The sequence below is a fragment of the Diospyros lotus genome, chromosome 2 (assembly GCF_014633365.1).
Source record: "Diospyros lotus cultivar Yz01 chromosome 2, ASM1463336v1, whole genome shotgun sequence".
In the NCBI taxonomy this organism is placed as follows: Eukaryota; Viridiplantae; Streptophyta; class Magnoliopsida; order Ericales; family Ebenaceae; genus Diospyros; species Diospyros lotus.
The window spans coordinates 11,153,635-11,170,017 of NC_068339.1; the positions used below are offsets into that span (position 1 = coordinate 11,153,635).

At 38.6% G+C, this 16,383-nt stretch overlaps 1 protein-coding gene across 4 annotated transcripts in view; it reads left to right on the top strand.

Annotated features, from left to right (window-relative positions):
• Positions 1-16,383, top strand: part of LOC127794885 (proteasome subunit alpha type-4) — a 66,833-nt gene that overhangs the window by 48,177 nt on the left and 2,273 nt on the right. Inside the window, exons 1-4 of one of the 4 annotated variants that reach the window (XM_052326163.1) lie at positions 581-995; positions 1,116-1,208; positions 9,901-9,952; positions 11,487-11,553. The exons of 1 other annotated variant lie outside the window; for it this stretch is intronic. The gene's annotated coding sequence lies outside the window, so the exon portion shown is untranslated. Of the gene's footprint in view, positions 1-580; positions 996-1,115; positions 1,209-9,900; positions 9,953-11,486; positions 11,554-16,383 lie in introns of those variants that run through there. 2 more of the 4 variants (XM_052326162.1, XM_052326161.1) reach the window with 2 other exon arrangements.

The following is a 16,383-nucleotide window of genomic DNA, read 5'->3' on the forward strand; positions in this document are numbered from 1 at the left end:
AAAGATATGAGACAAAAAAATTGTAAAATAGATGTACCCTGGAGTTACTTGATGTTTTTCAACTTTCATATTTACATTTTTAGTAAATTTTGAAAGGATATTAACCTTCACTTTTTATTCTTTTAATTATAATTTGTTTTGATAATCTCACTTATTTCTATTATTATTTTAATTTGTTTCGATAATCTTATGACTATGCAAATAATCCAATTGAAATTTAGACTAGTAAGTTTAAGTAAGCATTTTTTCTTTTGCGAAAAAGAGTTCTTAAACTTTGAAACTTAGTAATTTTGATAATAAAAATGGTGTGAAATTCTTATTACTTGGAATGTCAATTATGTTATATATTATTTATTTACCCTGTAATTTATTTAGATAACATGAGAAATATATAAAATAAATAAAAATCTTTAAAAAAAGACTATTATATTTGGATATAAGAGCCTGTTTGATTAGCTATTTTTTTATAAAAAATAACTATTTATCACTTAAATTCTAACTTTTGTATAGTTTGATTGCACTTTATCTTACAGAGAAATTAGATTCTCATTTTCCGTGACGTGAGGCTCTTTTCTCGCTTTTGTTGGAAATGGTTTTCGTGGGGGAGGGTTTTCGTCGGGTGGGGGGCGTTGTTTTACATTTATAGGGAATTCACTCACCGCGCACAGCACCTCCCGCTTCTCTCCTCCTCGATTTCTCTCGGGTTTTCCTCTCCCATTCGAGCCAGCTTCGTCCCCTTCCTCTTCGTCGCCATCCACCGCCAAAGTCGAGCCCCTACTTGGGCTTCGTCGCCATCTCCGACTTCCTGTGAGTCGCCATCCACCGCCGAAGAAGACCATCTCCGACTTCCATCCACCGCCATCCATCTTCGGCTTGGGCTTCGTCACCATCTCCACAGAAGACCAGCTCTGACTTCGTTATCGTCGCCATCTCCGCAGAAGACCATCTTCGATTTTGAGTTTCAGACCACCGTCGCATCTTCATCTTCTTCCACGGTAAGGTTTCCGTCCTCGTTCTGTTCTTATTTCTGTAGATCCGGCGAGCGATCTACATCTTCGTCCACCGGAAGCGATCTTGTTCTCTGTTTCAGCGAGTGATCTTGGTCTCTATTTCAGCGAGCGATCTTCGTGTTCGCCATCTCCGCCGAAGTCGACCTCCGATTCCGACTTGTAGACCGCCGTTCATCCTCGTCGCCATCTTCGTCCACGGTAAGCTTTCGTAGCCATCTTCGCCATGTTGGGCAATTTTTGTACTAAAAATTAATAATTGCAGAAAACTTCTCATTTATAATTATAGATGTTTAAGGTTGCTTTGTGGCAATTTTTGTACTAAAAATTTATAATTACAGGAAAACTATAATTACAGACCAATTTTTGTACCATCTTGGTCTCTGTTTAGGGTTGATTTAGGGTTGCTTTGTCTCACATTATGCTTATAATATTTTGCATAAAAATTGTCTCAATGGATAGGCAGTGGCGATGCCACCCATGCTATTTTTAATTTTGCTTTTTAAACTTTTAACAAAAATAAATGATAGATATATCATATTTCTCTAATCACTGTATGTCACGATAAGGATTAATTTTACTATTTAGTTTGTGTAAAATTATGTCAGTTTCGTTCACTTTTAAGGGAACTTTAGGAATTACAAGTAGAGGGAGGAATACAAGAAATATATTGTGAAAATATTTTTCACTTTATCTTTTTCTTTTAATGGTGAAAATATTTTGTATGTGTCTTATGTAATTATATTATGTAATTTATATGTTGATTTTATTGAATTTTTATTTTATACGTGGTAGTGAGTAACATGCCTTCAACAAGGAATCAATGTCGATGGCAACGACAACGTTTGGGTTTATTTTTTATGATGGTCATGCAAGCGATTATGATATATAATGATATTAGGTGTCGAAACCGACATCTCCCAAGGGCTCCTCATATAAATTGGGATTCTGAAAGACAAATGACCCTTACACAAATGTTTGTAATGAGTGATAGAATTTGTCATAACCTACGTAGGATGAAAATAGAGCCGTTTCATAGATTATGTGCTCGGTTATGAACATATGGATTGGTTGATAGTAGATCTGTCTTAGTTGAGGAACAAGTGGCTATTTTCCTAAACACGGTTGGGCATGGCGAACGTAATCGAGCTAGAAGTTTTACTTTCTTTAGATTTGGACAAACAGTGAGTTATTACTTCCATAGGGTCTTACACGCTTGTCTCAGGTTGTATAGAGATGTTGTCAGTAACACCATTGTTCACAACTGTCATGAACCTAGGGTTCATGACGGGGTTGGATTGACAATTGGAAGAATCCGAATGAGTAGAACTAAGAATAGAAAGTTTAGAGGGATATTTGGATAGAAACAGGGGAAGGATGTAGAGAGAAATGAGGGAGAGGTAGAGAGAAAATGAGAGGGAATCAGATATTCATTTAATCAATTCAAGCATATCCCCTTCCTACAGCTTTGCCCCTATAATACCCAAGATCATGACAATTTCCCCTCCTTGAAATGTTTCTTGTCCCCAAAAAACTTATTACCACCTAGTCGTTACTTCTTTATCCAATGCCCATCTTCACCCAGTGGTTTCTTCTTTGCTTTTCCCTCTTCTTATCTTGTTTCTCCCTTTTCTTTTGCCTTCTTTTTTCTTTTTCCTCAGCAGCAACAGCATTATGGCTTGCTGCCACACCAATGGAAACATGAATGAGCAAAACATCAAGGGTCTCGGTCCCTTCAACAAAGAAGTCCTTCCCTTTCTTCCTTTCATCTTGTTTCGCTTTATCCTTCTGTGTCCTCCATTGCTCCAGAGGCGCTGTCAATCCTACAACCCCATCCTCCAACTCTTCGGGCTGCAATGTTAACTTTGCCTCGTCTTGCGTGCCTGTGCCAATGACATACATGTGGGATGTTCCAAGCAAGGTGCTCGGTGCAATTCTTTATTCCTTCTCTTTAGACTCCTTATTTTGCTGTTTTTGGAAATCAATGGTATCATGAGTCTCAGCACTAGTAAGAGTGCTTGAGAGGCTGTCAATTGATTGAGTGTCATCCTCCAATCCCTTTTCCTCACTTTTTTCTTCCTTCGGCTTCTCCATTTTAAGAAACTCCTCTTTGTTGAAACTTCCATGATAGTCATCAAAGTATTCGGCAGGAAAACTGTAATGATACTCCTTAGATAGTATCATTGCAAACTTTTGCAACTTCTCGCGAAACATTTGACCAAATTCCTTGCACTCTTCATGAATCCCATTGTTTGTTCGTTTGTCCCTGTTGCTGCCCACTGAAAATGCAGCCTTCTTTGGCTGCCATTGAGGCTCCCTTTCAGCTGAAAATGAAGCATTCTTTTGCTGCAATTGAGACTCCATGGGACTCCTTCGTGCACTACTCCTCCTGGCCAAAATCTTGCTGGCTGGAAAAGCAATAGGCCAAGAAACAACAGCTCTTTCCATCTTAATTACCTTCTGTAACTACCTCACCCAATCACCTCTAAAATTGATCCAATAAGTGGCAAATTGTAGCCATTGTTATGCTTCAAGACCAAGTCTATTGTAACAGCAGAAAAAATTGCACACTTACAGCGACTTGATCAGCCTTCTAAAGTCTCCTAAAGCATCTGACTCTTAGCAGAAAATCACAATAGGAATCACAGCAATTGAGGATCGCCAGATCTGTTGGGTAATCAACTGCCTCAAGGCCAATTAGCGAAGAATTCCTTCGTCGGAATCAAGGAGGTTTAATGCGCCAGCAAGTTCCGATCAACTTGAACTGCTCTAGGCGTCTCCGAAAGCACCGTCGAACACCACCGTCTCTGACTCTTTGCTGTCGTCGTTCGCAATTGCTGTAGATTCAACAATCGCTTGGCCTCGAATCCGCTTTAGCTTATAGCCAGTGATGCATCAAGCTTACTTCCCTCGGTTATGCTCTGAGTTGGCTTTCCAGAATGGTTGGAATCTTCTTCCGATCAAGGAGGAAAGCACGGTTCACCAACATGGTTCAGAAGGCAACCCCAAACCGTAGCACACACAGTGCCTTCCGATCAAAGCTGCAACACCCGCAAAACTCCAGTCAGAATTCCAATTAAAACCGCCACACCTCAGCCGCACCTCTTCTTTCGGCCTCAACTGCCCGCCTTCCTCTTCAAGACTCGGATAGGAGTGTCCAGAATTCCCAGGCGATAACCGCCTCACATCAACATCGGAAATCACTAGATCTTGCCTTCCCCTTCGATTCCAATTAATAGTTACCGAAATTATTGGCCGAGGGTCACTCACCTGTTGTGCCTTCCAATTCCGAACTGAGGGTGCTCGCTTGCTTGGAGATTAACACCTCCCAGTGCCAGCTACTGCCCAATCACCGTCATTGGTTTCGGAATTCACTCATCTTCGCTTCGGCCCGAATTCGCTAACTCTGCCTTTGCGGTTTTGATATGGCTTTAGAAGTTACCCGAATTCCCTTTGGAAACCGCCTTCTGAAATCGTCCAGTTCCAGTTCGACAGCTGAGGACTGTCGCTTAGTTGTAGTCGAACTAATCAAAGGCTTAAGACGAGCTCTGTTGCGGTCTCCTGAGGATTCGATCGACTTTGTTGGAGCTCCCTGTGAGTTCAATCAATTCTATTGCAGCTCCTCAAGAGTTCGCCTGTCTCACCGAAAATTCGTCGGACACTGATTGCTGCTACGCTGCTGGAATTACTTAACAGAGAGGATGGCTGAGGAACAAACATCTCTGATACCAATTGTCATGAACCTAGGGTTCATAACGAGGCTGGATTGGCAATCAAAAAAATCCGATTGAGTAGAACTAAGCATAGAAAGTTTAGAGGGATATTTGGACAGAAATGGGGGAAGAATGTAGAGAGAAATGAGGGAGAGAAGTAGAGAGAAAATGAAGAGAGAATTAGATATTCATTTAATCAATTCAAGCATATCCCCTTCCTACAGTTGATGCAATATATATATAGTCTCACTTAGCCACCAAACAAAACTCTCTAACCAACTAAGATACAAGACAAAAAGGGAAGATAACAGAATAACAACACCTATGTGCTGTAATTGCAACCCAATTACAGCTTTGCCCCTATAATACCCAAGATCGTGACAGCAACTCACTCTTTCTCTAAAGAAAATGTCAAGCCTTGGTTCACATATTTTCAGGTTAAGGGTCGAAATTATTTCATTATATATTTTGTAAAGGTTCAATAATTTAAAGTAATTTTCTTATTAAAAGCAATTTTTTTTTTTTTTTTTGTTAAAGGATGCTTTAGGGGCAATAGATGGTACACATATTGCTGTGAATGTCCCCTTAGAAGAACAAACTAGGTATCCCAATAGAAAGCAAGTGATTTCTCAAAATGTTTTAGTAGCTTGCACATTTGATATGAAATTTACATATGTGCTTGCTGGTTGGGAGGGATCGGCACATGACGGTCGATTGTTAATGAGTGCAATATTACGGCAAGGACATAAGTTGACAGTTCCTTTGGGTAAGTTGTACAACTAGTTTGATATCATTTTTTTCACAAGGTTACCAATTATTTAATAATGATTATGTAACAAACAATTCTTTGATAGGTAAATATTATCTCTATGATGCCGGCTTCCCATTGGTTCCTAGATTTCTTGCACCATACCGCATGACTCATTATCATCGTAGAGACATTGAGGGTCAACGTCTTGAAAGTAGTAAGGAGTTGTTCAATTTTCGGCATTCATCTCTACGTAATGTTGTTGAGAGGACAATTGGTTTGCTTAAGAGAAGATTTGCATATTTGAGGCATCAACCCTACCACGACATTGAAACACAAGCAAATATAGTCTTTACTTGTTGAGTCTGTTAAGATGTCTAGTAAAGGACAATGCTCAATCATGGGACCTCATTCTACCTGCAGCTGAATTTGCTTATAACAATTCTGTGAATAGAAGCACAGGTCATTCCCTATTGGGTTTTGCATGTAGAATTATTTCTAGAACATGAATAATAGAACCTGTTAGATTGAAGATGATGTGCGGCTAGTTTTATCTAAGTTAGATTAGTGGTTATATTATGAGGGATATTTTAGTCTTTTGTATAGGCTAAATAGTTAGCCTTGTAAGTACCGCCCTTATGGTTTATAAATAGGAGGCGAGAGGCTGCATATCGGGATATAACAATCATTCTATTGTTTTCTTTGTATGCGAGTGATACTGCCGAGAGAGAGAGAGAGAGAGAGAGAGAGAGGGTTAGAGGGAAAGTTTGTCTTGGTTTTCTCTTGTATAGAGGGCAGTGAACTTGTGTGTGAGAGAGAAGGAAAGTTCTTGTATTTTGTTCATCGATTTCTAGTGGATTTGGCTCCCAGGATCAAGGCTGGATGTAGGATTGCATATTGCAATCCGAACCATGATAAATTCGTGCCTGCTGTTGTGGTTTGATTGTTCTTTGCTTTAATTTCTTTGTTATTTTCATTTCCAGTATTATATATTCTGTTGTAGTTTGTTTTCCGAGTGAGAAGTGAAGAGAGGTTGGCTAAATAGAGAGTTGAATTGGGTTTCTAAGAGCTCATAATCTTAACATTCCTCATTTGAGATAGTGACAGGTTTGAAACCCAAACAGGTTGTTGATCTTGTACATCTACCTGTGGAAACCAGAACTAGCCTAGAAGCTGAAGAGTTCGCTACACACATTCACCATCTCCATGAAAAGGTCAAAAGGAAAATTATGACAAACAACTAGCAATACAAATTTAAAGTAGATGTGCATAGGAGAAATGTTGAATTCCAAGAGGGAGATCAAGTAATGATAAGGCTAAGGCCTGAACATTTCCCAAAAGGTGCTTACCAAAAGTTTCATTGAAGAAAGGCAGGACCATACAAGGTGCTCAAGCGTTTGGGCAGCAATGCTTACTTGTTGGAGCTGCCAAAAGAGTTGAACATCAGTCCTATATTTAATGTGGAGGATCTCAGCAAATACTAGGGAACCGATGAAGACAAAAATCCAGGGCAACCTACTCCTATGACTTCCTAAGGTACAACACGCAAGAGAAGATATTGAAGACATTCTTGATAAACAAGATGTTCATACAAGGCATGGGAATCATAAGAAATTTCTTGTCAAGTGGAAGGGAAAACCAATTTCAGAAAGCACTTGGATCACTGTTGCAGACCTTCAATTCCACAATCCAGAGCTTTATAGAACATATCAAGCTTTTCACTCATCGGAGACGAGTTGGGCTGGGTAGGAGGGAATTGATGGAGAATAATGATTAGTATTTTTTTTTAATTATGGAGTCTAGAAGTTTGTAGCAAGTTAGTCTTCTAACAACACAACATATCTATCCTTTATCCCACTATGTGGGTCGGCTACATAAATTCTAAACTTCCATGTATTTTTGTTTTTTGTCATATCTTCATTTAGGCCCATACACTTTATATCAAATTTTAATCTCTCTCCCAAAGTCTTTTTGAGTCTGCCTCTACCTCTTTTTTTGACTAATTGTTCCATTTCATCAACTCTTCTCACAGGAGCGTCTCTTTGTCTTCTTCTCATATGACCAAACCATCTTAGTATAGTTTCTCTCATATTCTCCTCGATTGGCACTGCTCCTACTTTATTACGAATAACCAAGTTAGTCTTCTGAACATAGCCTTTAATTGAGTTCGTAGAGGGTTTTGGGGAAAATAAGTCAGTTAAGGAGTCTTGAAAAGTTGATTTTTGTAATCAAGGGTTTGAGTAATTAAGAGTAGTCAAAAAGTCAGTCAAATGTCATTTATTTAGTCGGTTAAGAGTCCAATATGTCGTAGAACCTGAAGAGGTCGATAAATAGGGGTTTCCCTCTGTATTTTGGAGCAGCTTTGAAGAATATTTCAGTCTAATATCTTTTGATATTAACTTCTATTCTCTCGGATCAGTTATCTGAATTCTTCAGGTTTCCGTCCTCCCACACATCCAACCTTTTACTAATTTTCCTTTGGGCTGCATCACCCTTCCCGACCTCAACTTGCTAGGGGAGATCCCTCCCCCAAACCTGCACTGCTCTGGTCACAAGTTCCTCCAGACCCCAACCCTGTCCCAATCATATCTATTTTACCCCAAGCCCACACCAAATAGTTTTTTCACAAGAATAATATTAGAACATTATCTTTTGGGAGGATAGTAGATTCACAGTCTTTATACTTTTCTAATAAAAAATAACTTAAAATCAGATAAAAATAAAACAAATAGAAGCATTAGGGTAAGTTATTGTATGCATTATAGAATAAATCAATCATCCAAAACAAGATTGATATATTTTGTGTTTTAACTGATGTTTTATTGATATCAAGGAGAGCTTTGCAGAAAAGAGCATACACTAACGAAATTCTCTATGTACAAATCTGTATATACATATTCGTAAACATATAACTACATATATATATATATGTATTGCTATATGTATACGCTAGTAGTCACTTTATGCCACCTTATGATGGATGACTATGCACTTTGGATGATCAAGGAAACAAGAATTGCAATGTGGCTGTGTGGGTAATGCAACCCCAGTATTGGGGCAGCTCAGGACCAAAGATTTGATGGGTGTCCATGGATTGGGTTGATTGGGGTCTTATATATTAATCTAGACCTAAACTGGTCATGATCGAGTCCGTAAAATTAGACCCAGGACCGACCAACCAAATCACAAAGCCAAACCGACAACCCAACCCAATTAAATTCAGGTTGGTTCAGGGCGGATCTCAGTCCCAAAATATATACAATAAAATTGATGATAGAGATGAAGAGAAAAAATGTCAGGTTCAAACAAATATATACTGTAATTTCCTTCTTCCAAAAGTCTTTGCCTTAGCGAAAACGTGACCCCAAAGGCAAAAGCAAAAGCAAGAACATGCCGAAAGGAAAAGGCTTTGATCAAATCCTACAAATCTACTGATGGTAACCAATAGACATAGTAACTCAAACCCAGAGTTGAATCAGAGAACAAAATATCACAGTTCATTAGTTTGTATCTTTGGTTGCAACTTTACAGCCAAATGATATGAGAAATGTGAGTAGCAAGTTCTGCAAAAGAAAAAAGAATGTTAGAGATGATGGAAAACAATAACGGGGTTCAACGATCCAATAAAAATATACATATCCAAATAGACACACACACACACACACATAAGGGGGGGGGGTATCATTACTTGTAGGTGTAGTCGAATGGGTTAGGGCAGATTTGGAGGAACAGAAGAAAAGAAACGCAAGATTTGGTAGCGAGATTGACAAAAAAGATGCAAAGAGGGTTTTTGACTGTCGACCGAGATTAGAGAAGAGGGCAAATTTAGGTCACTGGCTGGATTGTAACTTATTTCAAGTCTTGGATTGGTTTCTTATGAAAAGGGCAAGCCACTAGTTCAAGTGAATATTAGGCAAATCTTGGATAGGACCAGATGAAACCGGTTCAAGTATCAATCCCGTAATTGGTATTTTTTAGTATATAAACCATATACATGTATATAATTTTTTTGTTTTTGTTCCCCATTAAAAAATACCAATTGTTGGATTGATACTTGAACCGGTTCCATCTGGTATGATCCAAAATTTGGCTGATATTCACTTGAATCGGTGGCTTGCCCTTTTCACAAGAAACCAATCCAAGACTTGAAATAAGTTACAATCCAGCCAGTGACCTAAATTTGCCCTCTTCTCTCATCTCGATCGACAGTCAGAAACCCTCTTTGCATCTTTTTTGTTAATCTCGCTGCCAAATCTTGCGTTTCTTTTCTTTCGTTCCTCCAAATCTGCCCTAACCCATTCAACTACACCTATAGGTAATGATACCCCCCCCTTGTGTGTGTGTGTGTCTATTTGGATATGTATATTTTTATTGGATCGTTGAACCCCGTTATTGTTTTCCATCATATCTAACATTCTTTTTTCTTTTGCAGAACTTGCTACTCACATTTTTCATATCATTTGGCTGTAAAGTTGCAACCAGAGGTACAAACTAATGAACTATGATGTTTTGTTCTTTGATTCAACTCTAGATTTGAGTTACTGTGTCTATTGGTTACCATCAATAGATTTGTAGGATTTGATCAGACTTTTCCTTTCGGCATGTTTTTGTTTTTGCCTTTGGGGTCACGTTTTCGTTGAGGCAAAGACTTTTGGCAGAAGGAAATTACAATATATATTTGTTTGAACCTATCATTTTTTCTCTTCATCTCTATCATCAATTTTATTGTATATATTTTGGGACTGAGATCCGCCCTAAACCAACTTGAATTTAATTGGGTTGGGTTGTCGATTTTGCTTTGTGATTTGGTTGGTCGATCCTGGGTCTAATTTTACAGACTCGATCATGATAGTGACTTCAAGTGTATACATATGTATATATGTAGTTATACGTTTACGGATATGTATATACAGATTTGTACATAGAGAATTTCGTTAGTGTATGCTCTTTTTTGCAAAGCTCTCCTTGATATCGATAAAACATCGGTGAAAACACAAGATATATCAATCTTGTTTTGGATGATTGATTTATTCTATAATGCATGTAATAATTTACCCTCATGCTTCTATTTGTTTTATTTTTATCTGATTTTAAATTATTTTTTATTAGAAAAGTATAAAGACTGCGAATCTACTATCCTCTCAAAAGATAATGTTTTGATATTATTCTTGTGAAAAAACTATTTGGTGTGGGTTTGGGGTAAAATAGATATGATTGGGGCAGGGTTGGGGTCTGGAGGAACTTGTGACTAGAGCAGTGCAAGTTTGGGGGGGAGGGATCTCCCCTAGCAAGTTGAGGTCGGGAAGGGTGATGCAGCCCAGAGGAAAATTAGTAAAAGGTTGGATGTGTGGGAGGACGGAAACCTGAAGAATTCAGATAACTGATACGAGAGAATAGAAATTAATATCAAAAGATATTAGACTGAAATATTCTTCAAAGCTGCTCCAAAATACTGAGGGAAACCTTATTTATCGATCTCTTCAGGTTCTACGACATATTGGACTCTTAACTGACTAAATAAATGACATTTGACTGCTTTTAATTACAAAAATTAACTTTTCAAGACTCCTTAACTGACTTATTTTCCCCAGAACCCTCCATGGACTCAATTAAAGACTATGTTCAAAAGACTAACTTGGTTATTCGTAATAAGGTAGGAGCAGTGTCAATCGAGGAGAATATGAGAGAAACTATACTAAGATGGTTTGGTCATATGAGAAGGAGACAAAGAAACGCTCATGTGAAAAAAGTTGATGAAATAGAACAATTAGTCAAAAAAAGAGGTAGACCTAAAAAGACTTTGAGAGAGACATTAAAATTTGATATGAAGTGTACGGGCCTAAATGAAGATATGACAAAAAATAGAAATACATGGAAGTCTAGAATTCATGTAGCCGACCCCACATAGTGGAATAAAAGTTAGATATGTTGTGTTGTTAGAAGACTAACTTGCTACAAATTTCTAGATTCCATAATTAAAAAAAAAAAACATACTAATCATTATTCTCTCCTGCCCAGGTGAACTCGTCTCTGATGAGTGAAAAGCTTGATATGTTATGTAAAGCTCTGGATTGTGGAATTGAAGGTCTGCAGCAATGATTCAAGTGCTTTCTGAAATTGGTTTTCCCTTTCACTTGACAATAAATTTCTTATGACTTGTCTTGTATGAATATCTTGTTCATCAAGAATGTCTTCAATATCTTTTCTTGTGTGTTGTACCTTAGGAAGTCGTAGGAGTAGGTTGCCCTGGATTTTTGTCTTCATCGGTTCCCTAGTATTTGTTGAGATTCTCCACATTAAATATAGGACTGATGTTCAACTCTTTTAGCAGCTCCAACAAGTAAGCATTGCTGCCCAAACGCTTGAGCACCTTGTATGGTCCCGCCTTTCTTGAATGAAACTTTTGGTAGGCACCTTTTGGGAAATTTTTGGACCTTAGCCTTATCATTACTTGATCTCCCTCTTGGAATTTAACATTTCTCCTGTGCACATCCGCATTAGATGGTGAATGTGTGTAGCGAACTCTTCAGCTTCTAGGCTAGTTTTGGTTTCTACAGGTAGATGTACAAGATCAACAGGTTGTTTGGGTTTCAAACATGTCACTATCTCAAATGGGGAATGTTAAGATTAGGAGCTTTTAGAAACCCAATTCAACTCTCTATTTAGCCAACCTCTCTTCACTTCTCACCCGGAAAACAAACTACAACAGAATATATAATATTGGAAATGAAACAACAAAGAAATTAAAGAAAAGAACAATCAAACCACAACAGCAGGCATGAATTTATCATGGTTCGGATTGCAATATGCAATCCTACATTCAGCCTTGATCCTGAGAGCCAAATCCACTAGAAATCGATGAACAAGATACAAGAACTTTTCTTCTCTCTCTCACACAAGTTCACTGCCCTCTATACAAGAGAAAACCAAGATAATCTTTCCTTCTAAGCCCCTCTCTCTCTCTCTCGGTAGTATCACTTGCATATAGGGAAAACAATAGAATGATTGTTATATCCCGATATGCAGCCTCTCGCCTCCTATTTATAAACCATAGGGGCGGTACTTACAAGGCTAACTATTTAGCCTATACAAAAGACTAAAATATCCCTCATAATAAAACCACTAATCTAACTTAGATAAAACTGGCCGCACATCATCTTCAATGTCTCCTCAATGTCTTCCAAAAGTAAAATACAAATTTAGCATCTCGGTCATAGACTATGGTTTTTGGAAGACCATGCAGCCTCACTACTTCACGAATTGAGCAATTTTAGAGGCATCTGATGTTTTCTTACATGGAATGAAGTGGACCATTTTGGAGAACCTGTCCACGATGACACAAATTGAATCAACCTCCCTTGGTGTCTTATCGAGTCCTAGAACAAAGTCCATGGACAAGTCCTCCGAAGGTTCATTTGGAACTGGAAGTGGTGTATACAATCCAGAATTTTGTTTTCTTCCTTTAGAAATTTGACAAATACAACATTGGTGTATAATCTTTTCTACATCACGCCTTAAACGAGGCCAGTAAAAATGATCTTCTATCAAAATGGCAGTCTTGTCTCTTCCAAAATATCCAGCAAGTCCTCAAGAATGTAGTTCCCATACAACAAAATCTCAAATTGAGGTCTTTGGTAAGCACAACCGATTTCCATAAAAGGGATAACCTTCTCTAATGCTGAAATCATGATACTTTCCACCTTGGTCAGCTTGCAAATCTGTGTAGATTGGTCCAAATATTTATCACTTGAATATTCATTCCTTAATTCTTCAAAACCAACCACCTTTACTGACGAGACAGTGAGCAGTGTTGCCTTTCTGCTGAGAGCATCAGCTGCTTTATTCTCCACACTCGAACAGTGCTTAATGACAATGTTAAATTGCCGTAAATATGCATTCCATTTGGCATGTCTAGTATTCAAGTGTTTCTGAGAATTGAGATACCTTAAAGCCTCATGGTCTGAATAACGAACAAATTCCTTGTAGGAAAGATAGCAATATGGCATCTCTAATGCTTGATAGCTTGAAAAACAGCATAAAACTGAAGGTCATAAGTAGAATACCTTTTCTTTGCCTCATTTAACTTCTCACTGTAGAAAGCAATAGGATGCCCTTCTTGACTAAGAACTGCACCGATTCCTGTATGGCATCACAAGACAATTCAAATACTTTGTCAAAGTCTGGAAATCTGAGAAATGGTGCTTCAGCCAGCAATTTCTTGATTTCTTTAAAAGCTCTGTTTGCTGTATGTGACCATGCAAAGTTTCCTTTTTTGAGGCACTCAGTAATCGGCGCCATAATGGAGCTGAAGTTGCGAATGAAGTCCCTATAAAAACTAGCCAGTCCATGGAAACCTCTAACTTGTCTTAGGCTGCTTGGAGTGGGCCAATCAAGTACAGATTTCACCTTTTCTGGATCAGTTTCAATGCCTTTAGAAGGGATAATAAATCCCAGAAAGTTTATTCTGTCACTTAAGAAGTCACACTTCTTCAAATTGCTGTAGAGCTTCTCTGCCCGTAGTCATCAAGACCTGCCTTAGATGGGATAAATGCATGTCATCAAAATAAATAGTGCTAGGCCCCTGGTTCACTGGACTTATCGAAGAAGGGGCAGGGGCAGGGGCAGGGTGGTAAATTGGCTGGCTGGCATAACGGCCAGCCATGTGCGTAGTAGAGTGGGGAAATTACGCAACCCAGCAAGTGTGAAATAGAATTCGGTTGAGGAGGGGGGAGAAGAATACTTAAGAGGGGGGGAGAAATTGGTAGGGAAGAAGAGAATTTTGATTGAGTTCTTAGGGAGAGTTAAGCGCCTCTCTAATGCCCAGTTCTTTTCTTGTAATCTGGTTGAGTTGGTGAATTGATTAGAACTTCAGTGGATTTTCTTTTCTGGTTCCCATCAAATAACAACAAATTTTCCAATATATGCCTGTAGAACATGATTCATCACTCTCATAAAGGTATTTGGGGCATTAGTAAGTCCAAATGGCATTACCAACCACTCATACAGCCGATCCTTTGTCTTAAATGCCATTTTCCACTCATCTCCTGCTCGAATGCAGATCTGTTGATAACCACTTCTGAGGTCATTTCTGGAAAACACTTTTGCTGCTGTCATCAGGTCGAGCATATCATCAAGTCTTGGTATAGGGAACTGATACGTGATGGTTATTTTATTAATTGCTCGACTATCAATGCACATCTGCTGGGCACCATCCTTTTTGGGTGTTAAAGGTGCTGGAACAGCTCATGGACTGAGACTTTCTCTAATGTAACCTTTGGATAGCAAATCTTGTACCTGTTTCTGAAGCTCTTTATGCTCAGTTGGGCTCATTCGGTAAGCTGGCAGGTTTGGAAGTGATGCTCCTGGTATGAGATCAATTGCATGCTGAGTATCTCTCATAGGGGGAAGACCAGTTGGTAATTCTTCTGGAATCAGATTCTGAAATTCTGATAATATATGCTGCACTTTAGGTTCTAATTGTTGGGGCTGGGAATGTTCCTTGTTCTGCTTGACAACCAACTTATAAATAATACCACTTTCTCTTTTACTTTCTCCTTCAAACTGCTTCAGTGATAATATGCTGACAGTCTTTGCTGTTGACTGCTTTGTTTGGGAATTTTCTCTTTTCATGGGCAATAACTTAATCTTATTCCCGATATAACTAAGAATATAAGTATTGGTCTTACTATCATGGAGGACCTTTCTGTCATACTGCCATGGTCGGCCAAGCAAGATGTGTGCCACCTTCATCAGAACCATGTAGCACCGCAGGGTCTCTCTGTAACAATCACCAATGGAGAATGTAACTAAACTCTGTTTAATGACTGGAAGTGAAGTATCGTTAATCCAAGCAACCCTATGAGGTTCTGGATGTTCCCTACCTTTTAGCTTCACTTTTTCTACTAGGGGTTGTGAGACAACATTGGCACAGCTTCCACTATCAATGACTAACTTGACCACCTGATCTCCACATTTGACATTGGTGCAAAAAATGCTGGTTCGAGGCCAATTGTTTTCAGGATCATCCTTAGGGGCTGCAAGAATACTTTGCATCACCATTATCCCTTGTCCAGCTCCTTCAACTTCTTCCACCTCATCTTGGTCTGTAGCTGAATGTTCTTCATCTTCTTGCTGATCAGCTTCTTCTCCTTCACAAAAGTTCAGATTTTTGGTTGGACACATGGAAGCAAAATGACCTCTTCCTCCACACTTAAAAACATTCATTATCTCAACCTTGCTTACTGCCACCACCTCCTACTGTTTTTCTTTTAAAATCAGGATTGGCTGTCGTCAAGTTAATGTCATTTGTCTTTTGTTTGCTGGCTGGAATTATTTTCTTTATTGGAAACTCCTGAGTGTGACCCAAAACGCTTGACAGAAAATGCTTCAATTGGTTATCAATTTTAATGGCCATTTGATAGATTTCATCAATACTAAAGAAGTGAGCTGTGGTCATCTCTCGCTGAATATCAAAATGCAGACCTGACTTATAATGTGCGATATGATGATGTTCTCCCTCATCAATTTGACATCGTACAGTCAGATTGTTGAATCTTTTTGTATACTCATCAACTGACTCGTCCCCTGCTTCAAATTTTGTAATTCTTCAAACAGTGACTCCTCATATTAATTTTGTTTTCTCCCAATGGATAATAGGAGCTTGGCCAAGCCTGTTGATACGTGCGTCAACATTGCACCACCATATTGGTGCCTGCCCCTTCAGCTTCATTTTTGCAAAATGCACTTTTCTCTCTTCAGTCATCCCAAGATAATCTTCTAAAGGTGTCATCCAATCAGTGAATGCTTGGGGATCTAGCTTTCCAGAAAAATCTGGGACATCAGCTCTAACCCTTTTGGTGATATCATCATAGTTGTATTTATGTTCCAGAAATTGCTCATAACTGCCATGAACTGG